Source organism: Papio anubis, chromosome 12, assembly GCF_008728515.1.
Source record: "Papio anubis isolate 15944 chromosome 12, Panubis1.0, whole genome shotgun sequence".
Lineage (NCBI taxonomy): Eukaryota > Metazoa > Chordata > Mammalia > Primates > Cercopithecidae > Papio > Papio anubis.
In genome coordinates this window covers 3,566,184-3,583,619 of record NC_044987.1, presented here as the reverse complement: position 1 = coordinate 3,583,619, position 17,436 = coordinate 3,566,184, and the positions used below count along the sequence as shown (strand labels likewise).

Here is a 17,436-nt window from a genome sequence, read left to right as displayed (position 1 = left end):
CTATCTATCTATCTGTCTATGTAACTATCCTCTATGTAACTATCTAACTAACTTCCCTCTAACTATCTATCTAACTATCACTGTTACTATCCCCAGACATGGATCAAGGGCTTACTGCATCTCACATATGCACCCCAAATGTTTAATGTATCTGGTTCCCCTGTGGCTAGAATCAACCTGTATTCAAATCACATAGGTGAGAAATAAGCAGCCTTTCAAGTCATTTGAATGGCTGAATATACAACGTGTCTGAAAATGAGAAGAATATCTGGATGTTTCTTTCTTTTATGTTTTCATCCACACCAGAGAATAACAAAGCTTGTCTTTAAAATTTTTAAACAGAAGCTTTGGTCAGGCTGGGTGGTTTACAGAGATTAACTTACCTCCGCGTAGTGTTCAGAAGGTAACCAGAAGGCTCTCCGAGCCAGGCAATTTTATAATTAAGTGGTAATTGGTTTTGTTTTTGTTTTTGTTTTTTTTTTTGGAGGGCTTTTTCTTTCCTGTGTAGCCTAGAGAAAGATAAACAGCTGCAGGAATCAATAAGCATCAAGGTCATAGGCTGAATTATTTACTGATTCTTTGCTATTTATCTAAAACTTTCCTCTCTACAAGGAAAAATTGTGTCTACTTCACAGAAGATTTAGAACGTACCTGGTTTAGTTTCACGGTTGTTGTTACTGTCTTTACCCCTTTAATGGCCCAGCAACATCACTGCCTTCCTAACAGAGCCTCGCAAATGGGAGAAAGGGAGGATCTGATGACCCGGCTCATTCACCAAGCTGGGTCAGGACTGGGGAAGCCCGACTGGGCTCTGAGCAGTAGGAAGCACAAGGTGGGTGGGGTGACCCACAAAAGATGTGAGCCAACTGCACACAGGTTCATCACTGTGCATCTCCCCAGCGGCTGCAGCGTCTTCCATCAGGTATCTTAACCTTCTTTTCCATGCTCCACCCACAATGGGTTCTCCAGTCTACCATCAAAATGGTCTCTTCTGGGCCGGGCGCGGTGGCTCATGCCTGTAATGCCAGCACTTTGGGAGGCCGAGGTGGGCGGATCACGAGGTCAGGAGATCGAGACCATCCCGGCTAACACGGTGAAACCCCATCTCTACTAAAAATACAAAAAATTAGCTGGGCGTGGTGGCAGGCACCTGTAGTGCCAGCAACTTGGGAGGCTGAGGCAGGAGAATGGCGTGAACCCGGAGGCAGAGTTTGCAGTGAGCCGAGATTGCGCCTCTGCACTCCAGCCTGGGTGACAGAGCGAGACTCTGTCTCAAAAAAATATATATATACACACACACACACACACACACACATACACATACATATACATACATACATACATACATATATATATATATATATCTTCTCACCTCATCTGTTACGACTTTTGTGAACAAGTCTTCTGGGCCTTCCTCGTCCTCTCTGGAGTATCTACATCAATCCACATTCCCTGTGAGTGCTGCAGCTGCTGTCCCCCTGCACATTTCGTGGCCACAAATCCAGTTGCTCTCTGCCTTTCTCCCTAAACGCTTACCATACACCTTTGAGCTCCTCAAACACACCTTGCTCTTTCCCCTCAGGTTGTACTCAACTGTTGGTTCTGCTGGAATAACTTACCTCTCCTTCCCAGGGCAGACCCTACTCATCCAAGTTGTAACAGCCCATACCTTTTGAAGCTAACACATTTCACAACACTCATTAGCGGCCTTGTGTCATTGCAGGTGAAAAACCATGCCCACACGAGTGTCTATTATATCACCAATAATAGTTCAATGCTGAGCCCATAATAGATAGTCAATAAATATTTGTGTAGCTCATAAAGGAGTCTCATAAGTTACCATGGACTACTGAGAAAGAAAAAGCACAGAGAAATGTCACTGCTAAAATGTTGCTGTAAAAGTCTTAACGGCCTGTGTGAAAGCACCTTGCTTGCCTTTGACTGAACTTCACACTGACAGGAAACAGTTGTGACTGCTGCAAGAAAGCACAGTATTTTAAAATTTAGTATTAAAAACTTGATATATTAGGAGACAGTTATCTATTCATAAAAGGATTGTAATTCCTCTAAGTAAAACTGGCCACTTCTGTGTATTTTACTATTGAATCAATTTGTATACAGCCTTCAAGGAATATACCTGTTCTATAAAGCAACAAGACACCTGTATCAAAAATATCCACTTTTTGATGGGTCGCTAGCTCTTCCCAACATTAGCATGTTGGTTATCAGAGAAGGGAATAAAAAGAGCTTGGAGGGACAATGTAGTCTAGATATGCCTGCCCTCTACCAATTCTGAATTAGCTGAGTTAGAAGCACCTACATCCAAAATCAAATTGACTTATTGTTATTTCATGTTCTTTTTAGGCATAGTCTCAGTTTGTTTTCTTTTTCCCTTTGGTGGGTAAGGCTGATCGGTAGCTCTGAGTTTGCTAAAGCACTTCTATAAATGTAAATGGTGCCAAATATTTGGATGAAAGCTATTTGATATCATGTAAACAAAATATCTGCATAAATAACACAGGAGTTTTCTTTTCACTTGTATTTTGGGTGCTTTGCAGATGAATTGAAAACATGTGGTTTCCTGGTTGGAAGATGTTACTCGTTGGTCCTTGGTGTTAATTGTCGCCTTGGGTGTTAATTGTGGTTCCAGGCCAGGCCTTGGGTGTTAATTGTGGTTCCAGGCCGGGCACCAGATCCTTGCTCAGTGCTCTCTCCTAGCCAGGAATGGTTTTTGAAAGAGCTTCTTGATCTGCATTAAGGGTGTAGATCCCAATGATGCATTCATTTCCTCTTTTTCCTTTCTCTCTCCTTCACCCCAGCAGCTATTAATGAACTCAAAATCAATCTGTCTGGTTGCTTGATGAGATTAGAGGACTTTCACTGGTCTTGTAACTGCTCATAGGAAACCAGATGCAGCAATCAGTTTATTGTGAACTCTCTTTCTCTCTCTGTATCTCTGCTATTGATTAAGTAATGCCACCCTGGGGCTCGTTCCTGATAAAGCTGCTTCAGAGAAAGCAAAATGATGGGGCCTCCACACAATCCTGGCAATTATTCTCCATCCCGGCACCAGAGCAGAGATGGCCTAACGTAAGCAAGGCAACATGTTGATGCTAAGCGGTTCCCTCCTGAGAATCTTGGTTTTAATCTGCAGTAGTGTTTGTTTTGCGACGAGATTTTTCCAGAGGTTAGGCAGGGGCTGGGAGGCTCTACAGGCTATCCCACTGGCTGTTTGAAAGGATTCAAATAACTTGATAGTAGGAATCCAATTCAGCTTTGCTGAGTGTTCCAAATTTCCAACCCTTCATATTACCTTAATTATTCTAATCCTGATTATATACAGAGACTGATGGTTAGTTATGTCTCCATAATGACTCCTGAGGACAAAAGGAGAGTGTTAGAAACAGGAAAACAGGAGCAGCTGAAGCTGGGAGGAAAGAAAATCTGCAGCCCAGAAGCAGCTAGGTGTGGGGCCAGGCTTAGGAAAGCCTGTGTAGTGTGGAGAACAGGCACACCCTTCCCCTTTCATGAGGCAGCCTGGAGAGGTTGAGAAGGATGAGGGGGCTCATCCTGAGCCTAACAAATTGACACTGGAATCTATATGTGCCTATTGTTTTCTTTTACTGAGAAGTCACATTAACAGCTTTCTCTAGGGGGTCTTCACTTCTTTAGAGACTAACAATCACCTGCATGTGTTTTAAAGAAATAAGTTGACTCTATCATGGATAAAGTTAGCAAGAGTAAAAGTAGGGGCTGGATTCTTTTCTCAGAGTCCTTGTTCCCAGTTTAAAAAGTAACAGCAATTTCTCATTGTTTTCTTTAAATAGGGATAATACAGGGATTGCAGGAGAAATTTGAGTTACTATGCAAATTTATCAGCTTTCTTGGGCAAAGAAAATTAAAGAGGTACTATACAGTATTAGTTAGGATTTATTCTAAGCTGCTATTACAAAGAGAGCCACCCAGTAATATAGAGCTTAAACAAAAAAAGGAATCTCAGCCACTTTATCACAAGTGTTTCTCAGCCAGTGGGAAGATGGACAGAAGCATGAAGCTCACATACAGATTCCTTTTAAAGCACAACCAGGAAATGACAGAGCTTTGTCACATGGCCACACAGCCAGGCAAGGCTCGAAAGTTAGCCTTCCACTGGATACCAATATTCCCAGATTAAAGACAGGAGTTCTGCTATTAAAGGAAGAAGGATAAAATGATATTGGTGGACAATTTGCAGACTCTGCCACAGGTAGAAGTAACGTAAGACAAAACAGAACTCAAATTAAGATATCAGTCTGCTTGGATCAAGATAGCAACTGAAGAATAAAAGAGAAGGACTGAAGAGAACTTTAGATAAATAAAAGGAATTAGATAAAGAGTGACAAACAAAGTTGTATATACTGGAAAGTAGGATTGGAACAGGAAAGGAGTATGTAATCTACTTTCTAGTTTTTAAAAATTCAAGTCCAAAGTAGCTGAAACAGGGCTTAACTTTAATCAGCTGGGATGCTTGATAATAGAAATACCATAAGAAAATTCATTTTAATTGTGCCGGAATTGAAAATGTATAATTCTGTAGCCCTTTATTTTGAAATGCCATTCTTTATTCATGGTAATACCTTTTGTTCTACTTTGTTTCATATTAATACAGCATCTCCAGCTTCCTTATGGTTAATTTTTGCATGACATGTTTTTAAAGCACATCTATTTTTTGATATTAAAAGATTTCTAGTGGACATCATGTAGTTTGGTATTGCTTGTGTATTCAGTCTGATAATATTTGCCTTTTTCTTTATGCATTTAGACCATTTACATTTAATATAATTATTGACATAATTGGTTTGAAGCCTATCATCCTGCTACTTGTTTTGTATTTGTTTCACGTGTTCTTTAGATTTATTTCATCATTTTCTGCTACTATTTGGATAAAAGATAAATTTTCTATTATTCCATTTATATCCACAGTTGGCTTATTAGCTATATATCTTGTTTACTTTTCTTTTAATGGTTGTTCTAGGGTTTATGATATGCACTTAAGTTATCATAGACTGCCTTGAAATAATATTATTTCTTGTGTAATGTAAAAAATGAAATGAATGTCCTTACATTCCCCCTCCTGTTCTTTGTGCTGTTGTGATCATACATTTTACTTCTACGTATATTATAAAATCCCATTATACGTTGGTTTCTTTTTGCTTTGAACATTCATTTATCTGATAAAGAAATTAAAAAGAAAAAAGAAAATATTGACCTCTTTAAGTGCTCTTTTGTGTGTGTGTAAGTCTACATTTTCATCTGTCATTGTTTTCCTTCTGCCCAAACAACTTGTTTCAATATTTCATATAGAAATGATTTATTGGTAATGAATTCTTTCAGTTTTTGTTTGTCTGCGAAAGATTTTATTTTGTCTTCATTTTTAGGGACTGTTTTAACTGAATGTAGCTTCTTTTCTCTTTTTAGTACTTTAAAGATGTTATTCTATTGATTTAAAGCTTGCATAGTTCCCTGCTCTAGTTCTTATTACATAAAGTGACTTCTTTTTCCTCCAGCAGTGTTTAATGTTTGTTTAATATTTTGTCTTTAGCGCCAGTTTTAAGCAATTTGATTACAGTACGCCTCGGTGAGGTTTTCTTTGTGTTTGTTCTGTGTGGAATTAATTGACCTTATTTCATTTCTGAGTTTATAGTTTTTATAAAATTTTTAAAAACTTGAGCCATTATATTTTTAAAATAATTTTATCCTTTATTCTCTTTTCCCTTTCTTTCTACTACTCCCGTTACATGTACATTAGACCACTAAATATTGTCCCCAGATCACTGTGGCTCTGTTTATTTTATTTGCAGTCTTTTTTCTCTGGATGCTTTATTTTACATAGATTCTATTATTGTCTTCGTGTTTACTGATCTTTTCTTCCACAGTGTCTAATCTGTTGTTACTTTCATCCAGTAAAACTATTACTTTATAAACTGTGGTTTTCATTTCTAGGGCAAGGGTTGGCAAACTTTTTTGTAAACACCAAGTTAATATTTTAGGATTGCCAGGCTAGTTTCCTCCTTTCTGGAACTCCGTCCTACAACATTCTGTAGTCAAAGGTTTCTTGAACTCTTCTGTTCTCTCTTGATTCTGTCCTTGACTCATGAAGGCTATTACATATTGTTAGGGTTACCCTTCCTGAATGCAGTTTAGAAATTTCCTCCAGAAATTTTATCTTCTTTCAGCAATTATTATTTTTTGTTTTTGTTATTTAATGTCTGAAAACAGTTAATTCATACATTTTGTTTAGTTTTCTGATTGTTTATTATGGTCAGTTAAGCCCAATTTTTGTTACCCCATCATGGCAGGAAGCAGCAGCCTTCTCAGCCCTCCAAAAAGGAGATGTCACAAGAGAATCCCTGTTTATATTTACATGCAGTTTCTTAATATATTCTTCTATGACAAAATGGCTAACTGTTTAAGCCTCTAACTAACAGATGTATCATAACTGAAAGAATCCTGGTAGGTTTGGTGATGTCTGACCTGTTTCATGGATTGATGCTACTGCAGGTTCAATAGTGTTTAACATCATGAGACTCTACAGAAATAGTAGTTGTAATCTGAATTTTTTAAATGGAAAATTAATGTTCACTAAAATACATTGACCAAAACATTGTGCTGAATACTGGCCAGTTTTATCACATGTGATAATATTAATATCACATTAACAATTAATATTAAAAATTATTGAAAAAATAATTTTTACTAAAAACTCAAAATGACAATAGCAAGTATGAATTCAAAATTATACTCATTTCTTTCCACATGAACACTATTTTAAATACATTTATGGTATATATTCTGAACGGACTTCAACTATGAGGGACAAAGGAGGTGTGTTTGTGGGTGAGGGCTTAGTGTGGATAAGCAGGTATTCTAAATGAAACCTAGTAATTGAAGTTTGATGCGTGACGGTAGGGATTCTCCTTTGACTTAAATATTGAGCAGCCACTCAAGTTGTAGCTGAGAGAATAAATATCTGTTCAACTTTGTCTTTTAGTTCCTCCATGTTGGAAGCAACTAGGACTGGGGAATGTCTCGACATAGAGTTGGCGCTCATCGTCCTGATGGTGAAGGAAAGAGCAAGGCAACTGAGTCATTTTGGAAGGTCTCTTTTTTGACAAACAAGGTACTTTAGGGGGCTCTCTCTAAAAGGGCATATACAATGGGTACACAGCCATACTGGGGCTTCTCTACAGAGGATATTTCAGAAGTTTTGCAGGTGGTCACTATATTGACAACCAATGCATCACTGGTTTTATCAAAAGTGTAAGGCTAGAGTTGTCAAGTAGAGAAGCCAAGATAACAGCAAGGTGTGTACAAGCTAGAGAGCATGGTTAACAACAACAAAAAAAACTAAACAGAAATCACACACAAAATGATATGCCTACAGTTGTACGGTTGCGATAGTGTCTGTGGTGGGATGGGGGCAAAAGAGCTTAGAACTGATGTCGGGGGTTTATTTACTTTGGGAGTTGAAGGCTGAGAAATGAAACATGGGAAGTTAGGAGAAAAGGAGTGTGATTGAGGATGGGGTGGAGATCCAGATGTGGGAAGGAGCTTGTTAAGTCTGAGGGAGAAAAGACCAATATGAAGGTGCCCAAGTGAGTGAGGCACTTGAGATGGCCTGAAGATGACATGTTCTTAGGGGCTCAGCCATGCTGGACCATAGAAACCATACTATGACCTTGAAGGTTTGTTCTAAGATCAACGGGAAGACTTCAAATGCTTTGGAAACGTAACAGTGCTGTGATCAGATTTGCCTTTTCCTGGAGAAGGGATTGGAAAGAGCTAGGAACAGATGCAGAAAAACGGTGCACAGGGGTGGAAATGGGGTGAGCTTTCCATGATTTGCAAGTGATCTCTGCCCTCCTCTTATCCCTTTGCATGGTCCCACCAAATTAAATACTCTTCTGTAACACTTAGGGAATGGTGGCCATATATTAGGTAAGTGGACGAAGAGGAAAAGAGAAAAATGACACAAGTAACCTGCCGTCACTTCCGCCACTGTCGTTGTGCCCACTCCTTGACAGGCTCTCCCTGAGGAGGGACCTGATGCATGATGTGGATGATGCCTCTCATGTGTGGGCTGTGGGCTGTCTTTCCCATGCTGGGGGGAATTGTCAGAGGGAGCAGTCATGGATATCAGAGTATCATCTTAATGAGTTGGGATATTGTACCAACCTCAGCAGCCTGGTCTGCAGCCAGATCTTTTAAAGTTCCTCTCCCTCTCCTGCCTTTTAGAACAAAACGAGGTTTCTACTTCATCTCTACATTGAATCATCTTGGAAGCGGAGGACTTTTCTCTGGGAGCTTACTTCCCCAAGATCCAGGAAAGGCAGAAGGCAGGACATTAGGGTCTACCTCTCAATGGAAATTTAAACCAAAAAAATGAAAAACTCTAAAACTTTCATAAGGGGCGTAGGGGCATATTAGCTAGTAATACATTCATTTTGATTTACATTGTTTAGAGGCAAGCATATTGAATATCTGAACCTCAACGCTGGCATGGCCTTGCATTGTGTTTTTTGTATTTTTTGTATTTTTTTTTTTTTTTTGAGACAGGGTCTTGCTCTGTCACCCAGGCTGGAATTCAGTGGTGCCATCAAGGTTCACTGCAGCCTCAACCTCCCAAGCTCAAGTGATCCTCCCACTTCAGCCTCCCAAGTAGCTGGGACTATAGGTGCACACATCATGCCTGGCTAATTTTTTTATTTTTTATAGAGATGGGGTCTCACCATGTTGCCCAGGCTGGTCTCGAACTGCTGAGCTTAAGTGATCTGCCAACCTCAGCCTCCCAAAGTGCTGGAATTACAGGCGTGAGCCACGGCGCTTGGCCAGTGTTTGTGTTTTGTTTTTGTTGTTTGTTTTAGTGATGAAGAGAAGAAAGAAAATCAGTAAGGAAAATTCCTGTATAAAGGCTGAAATGTATTTTGTGTTTTTTCTTCCCATCATCCAGGGTTAGATAACCACAAAAGCACTCTTTTATAGCACTTAGGGTAAAATATATTGTAAAAATATCCTCTGTGAAAGACCTTAGGTTCATTTGAGACCAAAATTATTCCCACTGTACTTAAGCTTAGTTTCCATTTCTCATCTCCAGAAAAGTTGAAAGTAATACTACTTAGAAGTGGTCTGTGGATTGGGACCAAGCCACAAAACATGAGCTACATGTACAAACCCAAAATAAGCATTTAGAAATTTTCATAAAAATGTGTGTAACTTTATGTCTATTCCTTTTAATCTAATCATAAAGAATTTGGACTAATACTTTACACATCTTTTAAGATTTTGTTTCATCTTCCCGGTAACTTATTTCTCTTTCTGTATGTCTGTCTTTCTTTCCTTCTTTTCTTTTCTTCTTTCTTTCTTTCTTTCTTTCTTTCTTTCCTTCCTTCCTTCCTTCCTTTTATTTCTTTCTTTTTCTCTCTTTCTTTTTTGATTTTACAAAAATATTTGATCCACAATGGATTGGGGAAAAAGAAAAAAATTCTTGGCCCTCCCTGTATTATTTGATTTTTTTGCAATTTCTTATAAATCCATAATTATTTCAAATAAGAAGTAAAAACAAAACAGAAATAGGACAAAAGAATATGTAAATAAAAAGCTGGTCCTTGACCACAGATAGTTAGGGAATCAGTAGCCTTGGACCCAATCAGCTACACGTGGGAAGAGCAACTTATAAAAGAGAAAAAACATCTTAAGGTCATGATCAGTAGTTATGGCTGGATTCATTGGGATATAATGTGGTGCTACCTTTTTTATCTGTTATGTATTGCTACAATAATACTGTGTAAGAAAAGCAGACAAACACACACAAAGCCCTGTGACATCAAACAATGGACATTCATTTAGCTCACTGGCAACTCTTCTGGGCTGGAATCTCATGTTTCTGGAGTCAGCTGTTGGCTGTCTGGGAGGAGCTGGTCTAGGATGGCCTCTCATGAATGGTCTGGCCCTAGTCCCTGTGGTCTTCTATTCTCCAGCAGACAAGCTTGGCCTTGTTCTTATGACAGTTACAGGGTTCCAAGAGAGCACACAGAGAAATGCAAGGCCTCTCGAGGCCTGGGCTTGGAACTGGGGTGCGGTCATTCTTACTGCAGGACCAGACTGGATTCTAGGAGTGGAGACGTGGGCTCCACTTAAAAGGGCAATGGATAAAGAAAGGGAAAGGATTGGGGCCATTTTGAAACAGCTGACCAGGACGTGGCTCATTGTTTGAGCCTCCACATTCTCCAAGATATCAGGGTGATCTCAGATTCCAGATGTTAGTGCCTGTCATCCCTACCCTAAAGGCTGTTGATGAAATATTGTCCCTTTCCTTCAAGTGACCAAAATAGACACAATTAATTGATTCACGTACTCTGCTCATTCACTTGAATGTGGCTTTTAGAATCTTTCAGAATTGGATTTATTTGTTGAAATCTATCAGTCAACACCATAATTATGGACACACAGCAGGTGGCTCAGGAGTCCCACAGCCCCTTCAGGGGCTGCTGGACATGCACTGGTGGTTAGAGGTGGTGGTGACCATACCCTCTCAGATATAAATCGTGACCCCTCACAGATTACTGTGGCCCAGTTACAAGGCCCGAGAGCATCTACTACCTATTGAAAAGCAAATTACAGCCAGACATTTGTCAAGGAAAATGTGTTCTCCCACATAGGGCAAGTAGCCTTAGGTTGCACGTGGGGTCCTCCAAGCTTCTCTGGGTGAAGACACAGTGTATTTCTATTAGTTTTTGGGTTATCAATTATAATAGATGTGGTTACAATAATCGGAGTTCTCAGGAATGGCATAAAAGGGCGCTAAATGCTTTAGGTCACATACTGGGTCTGAATTCCAAGCATTCATAAAATCGTATTTTCTATGCTCTCCCATAGTCTTGGAGTAAAGAAGCAGAAGGCATGGGGACTGGGAGTTGCGAGGTATGATGAGGCTTTTGCTGATACAAGAATGATGTCCTCACCCACTGGGCCATAGGAGTGGCTTCCCAGGATCAAAGGACATGGGGAGCCAGCACTGTAGACTGGGTGGGGGCGGGGGTGGAATTCCTGACAAGGGAGAAGGTCTCCCTACCTTGGCATTCTCTGAGGTTTGCCTCTATAACAATGACAAAACTTCCAAAGAACAATTATGGAACCCTGGGGACTTCAGAAAGGCAGAAACTATTCATCAGCTTTTCCTCCGCAGTATCTCCGTGCTAGACACTATGATAAGAATGTCACGCAATCATTCTGAACCTTTACCCCATTCCTGTGAGACTCTAGCCACATGTTACAGAGAGCTGAGAATGAAGTTTGTTGGCCAAGGTTCCACAGGAGTCAGTATATAGCTCAGATATGTGACACTGAAATTTATATCCTTATCCATTTCTAACACTCCATGGCCTTGTAAGGATTTGAGAACTTTGGAAAAGGCAGGAGTTAGTTTGGTTTGTCCCAGAGATAAACACAAACTTCCAAGGTGGACAAACCGCACAGATTTGGATACAAGGGAAGGTTGAAGCAGCCGTAGCCAAACCACAGGCCCACCATGAATCTAAGCCATTTTCCTTTGCCGTCCATTGAAGGCACAACAGACCAGCTATAACCTTCCCAGTGTGCTTTGGTCAACCAAGGAGGACTCAGCCCACTGAAATGCAGTCCCCAAAGCAGGCGAAGAAGGGTGTCTGTAGGGGCCAGTCGAACAAGCTTCGGGGGCCTCTACAGAAGTGGGATTTGGAGATTGATAAGCTCCCGGGGCTTCATAGAGGAAGAATTGCTCATTATACAAGTCCAGTGAAAGGGAGCGTGTGTGTACAAGAGCAGGCAGGGGAGGAAACTATGCACTAAGGAAATGTAAACAGGTCCTGGAAGTCCATCTGGTTGGTCATTCTGGGACAGCAACAGCAACCTGCCTGGCATGAAAAGGCCCCCAACGTGGAAGCTGAGACATGGGCAGAGTTCAGATTTGAGAGAATGGTGCACTTCGGCTTCCCAAAACCTCAGTTACCAGAACCAAGACAGACCATCAGAAGGTCAAGCCTGAGAATAAAGTCAGCTTGAGGATGTCACGTGATGATTCCTCAGTTCCCCCAACAGAGGACTATATTAGTTTCACCCCCCACATAGGCCTGAATCACTGTTGATTCAAGCAGCGTGATCAAAATGTCCAGATATTGATAGCAGAAGGCTTTGGGGCCAGGAGACAGGAAATCCAGATGGTTTTTATGGTTGAAAAGGGGGAGAGATTTGTCTCGTTCCTGGTGTATTCTCTGCCTCTACTCTGCTTTCATGCAGATCCAAGATTTCAGAAAGAAGGTCTGTCGAACTCTATTTAAATTTTTGTTCTTTTATGTTGCAGTATTTTGAATCAGTAAATTGTCACAGTTTTTATTGGATGGACCCAGGAAATCATGAAACTGGCTGGAATTGCAGGAGATATTTGAGTTAGACACGTCAGAGGACTTCCTGGCCTGAAGGGCACCAGCATGAGAGAATAAAGTTATTTCTGTCGCTGTCATACTTGCTCTTTTTCTCTGCCCTTTTCCTCTCTCTCTGGAACATTTTTTTCTCTTTCCTCCTGCATTTCACTCACTGATTTCAGCCAGAATGAAGAAAGAGCTTCATTACTATGAACTTGCTTGTGGCTGGAGGAATTGAAGTGGAGATGCTGACTCCCGTGAGCTTGGAGACTGCAGGGATGACAACCTTATGTTAAATTTATGTGTTCTCATTTTTGTTGAGTATGACTATATTTCTGTACATTTTATTTCACCCTTTAAACATTTATGTTCCTGTGTTATGATTAATTAAGTGTAGTAAAATGGAGTGTTTGCAAAGTTAAAAAAAAAAAACCCTCACTCCTTTGGAGTCTTTGTACTTCACGTTCTTTTTGCTCTTGCCAATCCTTATTTCTCTTTGCTCTTTTCTTCGATTTGTCACTTTTCTTTATTCCTTCCTTTTGTTCCTCTGGGCCAGTCCTTCAATCCTCACTCCATTAAAGGCCTTGCTTATGCAGAATACTTTCAAGGCAATGGGGGTTTATTCCAACTAGATAATCAACTCTCCTCTCTTCTCGTTCCTCCTCTCCCCTCTCCCCCCCTTCCCTCCTCTCCTCTCTTCTCTTTTTCTCTTCTCTCATTTTCACTAATTTCATCTCCTTCTGTTTCTTCGTCTCATCTGATACCTCCCATCATATGTTTTGTTTTTTGAGATGGAGTCGCCCTCTGTCACCCAGGTGCAATGGTGTGATATCGGCTCACACCTCTGCCTCCCAGGTTCAAGGGATTATCCTGCCTCAGCCTCCCAAGTAGCTGGGACTACAGGTGTGTGCCACCACACCTGGCTAATTTTTGTATTTTTTAAGTAGAGACGGGGTTGGTTGGCCAAGCTGGTCTCAAACTTCTGACCTCAAGTGATCCACCCGCCTCAGCCTCCCAAAGTGTTGGAATTACAGGTGTGAGCCACTGTGCCGGCCCCATAATATGTTTTATCAAGATAATAGCAGTGACCACCACAGTCCATCTGTAATGTCACAAACCAGGGGAAACCCAGTGAGAGAGGCCAGCAGATTTCCCCTGGCCACAGGTGCCTATTCGGTCAGCTAGGAAGATGAGTTAGGAGCTCAGAACATTCTTGGATCATTCTGTCTGATATGCAGGCCGACAGTCTTAATGAAGTAACAGGAAGTATGAGAAAAATTTACCCCCACACTTTATTGCTTAAACCTTCCTATACTTAATTCTGAATCAGTCAGAAGAAAGGCTTTGTAGAACGTGATTTTAAAGATGCCTCAATACATGGTTTAGAAAATTTACTAAGTGCTTCTGAAAAGGACTTAAAGCTACTACTGAACAAACATTCATTTATCTAAGTCAGGATTTCTCAAACTTCAAAGAACATAAGGCACACTTGGTGGGCTTACTAGACTGCATTTTCCCAGGCCTCACCTCTAAAGGGCCTGGCTCAGGATATCTGAGAAAGGAGCCAGGAAGCTGCATATTAAACAAGGTCCCCAGGTGATTCTGAAGCAAAGGTTCACAGACTGCACTCTGAGAAGCCAAGTTGAAATGAATAAAAGCCATCATTATTCTTGAGATGAAGGTGAGGAAAAAAATCGTGACTACTCCCTGATATTTCACAAGTATTGAGTGCTCGCTGTATGTAAAGTTCTGCGCTAGGCACTGAGTGGGAGGCGAGGAAATAGAAGCCGAGGTCCGTATCAGCAGTTCTCCATCTGTCTTTAATTACTCCTCCAAGTTTTGAAACGGGGCTAATTTATCCATGTCACAATGTGCTTGGGTACCCACTTCTGCATTCACTTCCCTAGGCCTCCTGCCTTTGGTGTTTGACTACTGTATAAACACAGAAACTAATCAGGAAAATAAGGTAATACTTATATTATTAATGGTAGTAGTAATAGTAAGAGTATCTGAATGCAGGTCCTGGGCTGTGTCCAACCCAAAGATGTCCTACAGTCTATATGAAAATGATGCGAAACCCATTTCACAGCATGGCCTTTCTTTTAAAATTCTTTGAAAGTAGGAAAGGCATCATGCATGCCTCCCTCTTGCCTTTGATCAGAAATGGTGTTTGCGCGCCTGCCATTCTTCTGACCACAGCTGGGATCTCGGAGCAGGGATCTCAGGGCTGCATCCCTGAGGTGGACCTGAGCCCCAGTGGTTCCCACTGGGAGCGTCCTTTTGATTGCTTTAAAACTCCTCAGCAGTCACCCTGATTGCATGAGATCTGCTTCTTGCCTTCCTCTCAATTATGGGTTAGTAGTCAAAGATGAGTGGAATGTTCTTGTTGCATGTCTCAGGGCAAGATAATTTCCTTCCTTTTGTTTCACCTGCAAACTGTGCACACCCAGCCTGGAGCCAGGCTGGTGAGATGCTCTGAAGCATCCGCAGGCTCCTGAGAGGCAGAGGCTGCGGGAGCACAGCTCTTCAGTCCTCAGGAGTGTGCAGCTGCCAGGTGGGGGCATCAGGACTGGGGAATGTGTGTGTGTGTGTGCGCGCGTGTGTGTGGTCACAGCTGTGCCCATCCCTGTCCCAGTGAAAGCTATGGATTTAATGCCCAAGAGTACTCGATGAATCAAATGCAGGTATGGATTGTGGACCCTAGAAAGCCCATCCATGTACTCCAGGTAAGAAATGCTGGTCAAGGTGAAGAAGAAATATCTTTGTATTTCTTGAATATAAGTGGAAGACAAGGCCTAGAAAAGGCAGCTGTCAGAAAGCTGAGTGAGTCACAGAGGTGATCTCGAAGTTCCACAGACACTGGGAGTTCCTTTATGTGATATTTTAATGGTTTTCACTCTGATCTGACGGAGATCAAAGTGTGCATGCAAAAAAAGTCATTATTAATTAATGCATGCATAATATTTAATCACTTTTGTCCATTCAAAATATATTATACACATACATTTTTTGAGTGCCTATTAGTGTATTGCATAGGACTAGGATGGAGGAAGGAATTACTATTTATCAATCAATTTTAGGTTGAGTCTTTTAGTTGATTCATTGCTTTTCACAATGATGCTGATGTGTTTATTTTTTACCCCCATCTTACAACGAGGGCATAAAAGCTGAGAGAGATCAGATTACTGAGCCAAGATCATGCCGCTTGTGACACTGGTACTGGCCTTGATTTCAGAAAGCCCTTGTTCTTTGCCCTCCGCCCTCTGCCCCGTGGCCTTGAACCACTCTCCTGTCAGGGTCCATGAAGGAATCACAGAACTGAGCACAAAATATAACCCCAGGTGTGCCTCATCTGGTCCTCCCAGCAACCAGCCTGACTGGCAGCTGCAATCAGAATCACATCCCTGTTGTAGAGAAGCCGAGTGAACATTTCCAGTTAGTGTCAGGGACGGTGCCAGCACCCAGGCAGCTGTGTGCCTGCCCCGTGTGCTTTCCACTGCCACTGTTATCTTACATTCTTACTGTGGACACCCACTACCTCCTGCAAACGCATCCTGCTTCCGGCCGGTCCCTCCCACTTCCCTGCCCGCTCGGCTCCGAGGAGCAGGCCTCTGGTGTCCACAGGATGGGGGCCTGCAATGCCTCCCTGACTCCAGCTGTATGTCCAAGGAGGTAAACCCTCCTCACTATTCATCACACAACAAAAAACTCTTTGGGAAAAAATAAATTAAATCCAGACCAAAAAAAAAAAAAAAAAAAGCAACCTTTTCCTCCAAGTTAATTAATTTGAGCACTATTTTCAGGAAAAGCGTTTCTTAAATCCCTATCGCTGAAGGCAATTTTCTTGCCACAATCACTCAGTGTTCCTGACAGAAAGGAGCGTAATCACTCCTTGACAGAAGGTGACTGGCAGAAAGAGGGCTGAGGGGAAAGTGAGTTTCTATAGCCATGGAGGGGCTGCAAGTGCCTCACAGGACACCCCGCCCCCAAGGAGGCTCCAGTGCCTGACCAGTGAGGTCTCTCTGCAGGGCATGTTGACTGCTGTGTGTGTGTTGGGGGGGGGTAGGCCTGTGTGTGTATGCATGTGCCTGTGCACATGTGTGCATGTGTGTGCATGCACGTGGGAGTGGTGTGCTGGTGGATGGAGAGAGTGGCAGGATCTTTGCCTCCACAGGGATCCTGGGCACACATCGGATCCTTGAGACAGGGCACAGGGTCGCTGGCCTCCTGCAGGCCGGTTTGCCTGGGCCACACATGCTGGTATGTGCAGGGGTCTGCTGAACTCGAGGCTCTACCACACATTGGAGGGCCACACGTCCTTGGTTCCCTCCATGCTTACTTTTGTGCCTCAGCATCCTTCCAACTGCAAGTCCACGTGCAGTTGGGCTCTCTCTTGGGATTGAAATCAACTGTTATTGATGGGAGCGGTGTGATGGAGCTTTCCCCACACCTGGAAATGGGGGTGAAATGTGCGATCAGCTTGGGGGAGCATGCCATTTCTCCTTCTGCTTGGAGGCAGCCGGAAAACTGTCTCAGCCCCGGTGCCCTTAGTCATTAAGAGTAATAATAGCTTCCATTAATCAAGCAATCAAGCACTAGGCTAAGCATTTTATGTGTTTGCATACATTATTTCTTATAATCTTTCAGCAACCCTGAGAAGTTGCCTTTCTAATCACTAGTTTACAGATGAGAAAACTGAGGCTCGGGGGGAACATGACTCATGCAATTCATGCAACACAGCCAGAACTTGATCCACAGAATACATTACTGTCAAAGCCCTGCTCTTAACCAGTCCACTCTGATGCAGACTGCTATCCAGGTTAGGCACTCCTCAGGCCATGGGCTGATGCCAAAGGAATGGTGGTCCCTGAATGGTCTTGACTGGGAGGACCTTTAGAATGAGGGGCTTCTTCTGTCCTCCAGAACCGAAGATTTATCTGACTTTGGATAGGGCAAGTGTACTTTTCCTTCCCCAGCTAACAGACAGAATTCACTCCTT

The 17,436-nt window shown here is 42.0% G+C and overlaps 1 protein-coding gene across 2 annotated transcripts in view; it reads left to right on the top strand.

The window, feature by feature from the left end:
* The window catches only part of NTM (neurotrimin), a 1,410,016-nt gene that overhangs the window by 295,585 nt on the left and 1,096,995 nt on the right, over window positions 1-17,436 (top strand). For both annotated transcript variants that reach the window (XM_017949126.3, XM_017949125.3), the window contains exon 3: window positions 7,031-7,159. The gene's annotated coding sequence lies outside the window, so the exon portion shown is untranslated. The remainder of the gene's footprint in view (window positions 1-7,030; window positions 7,160-17,436) is intronic.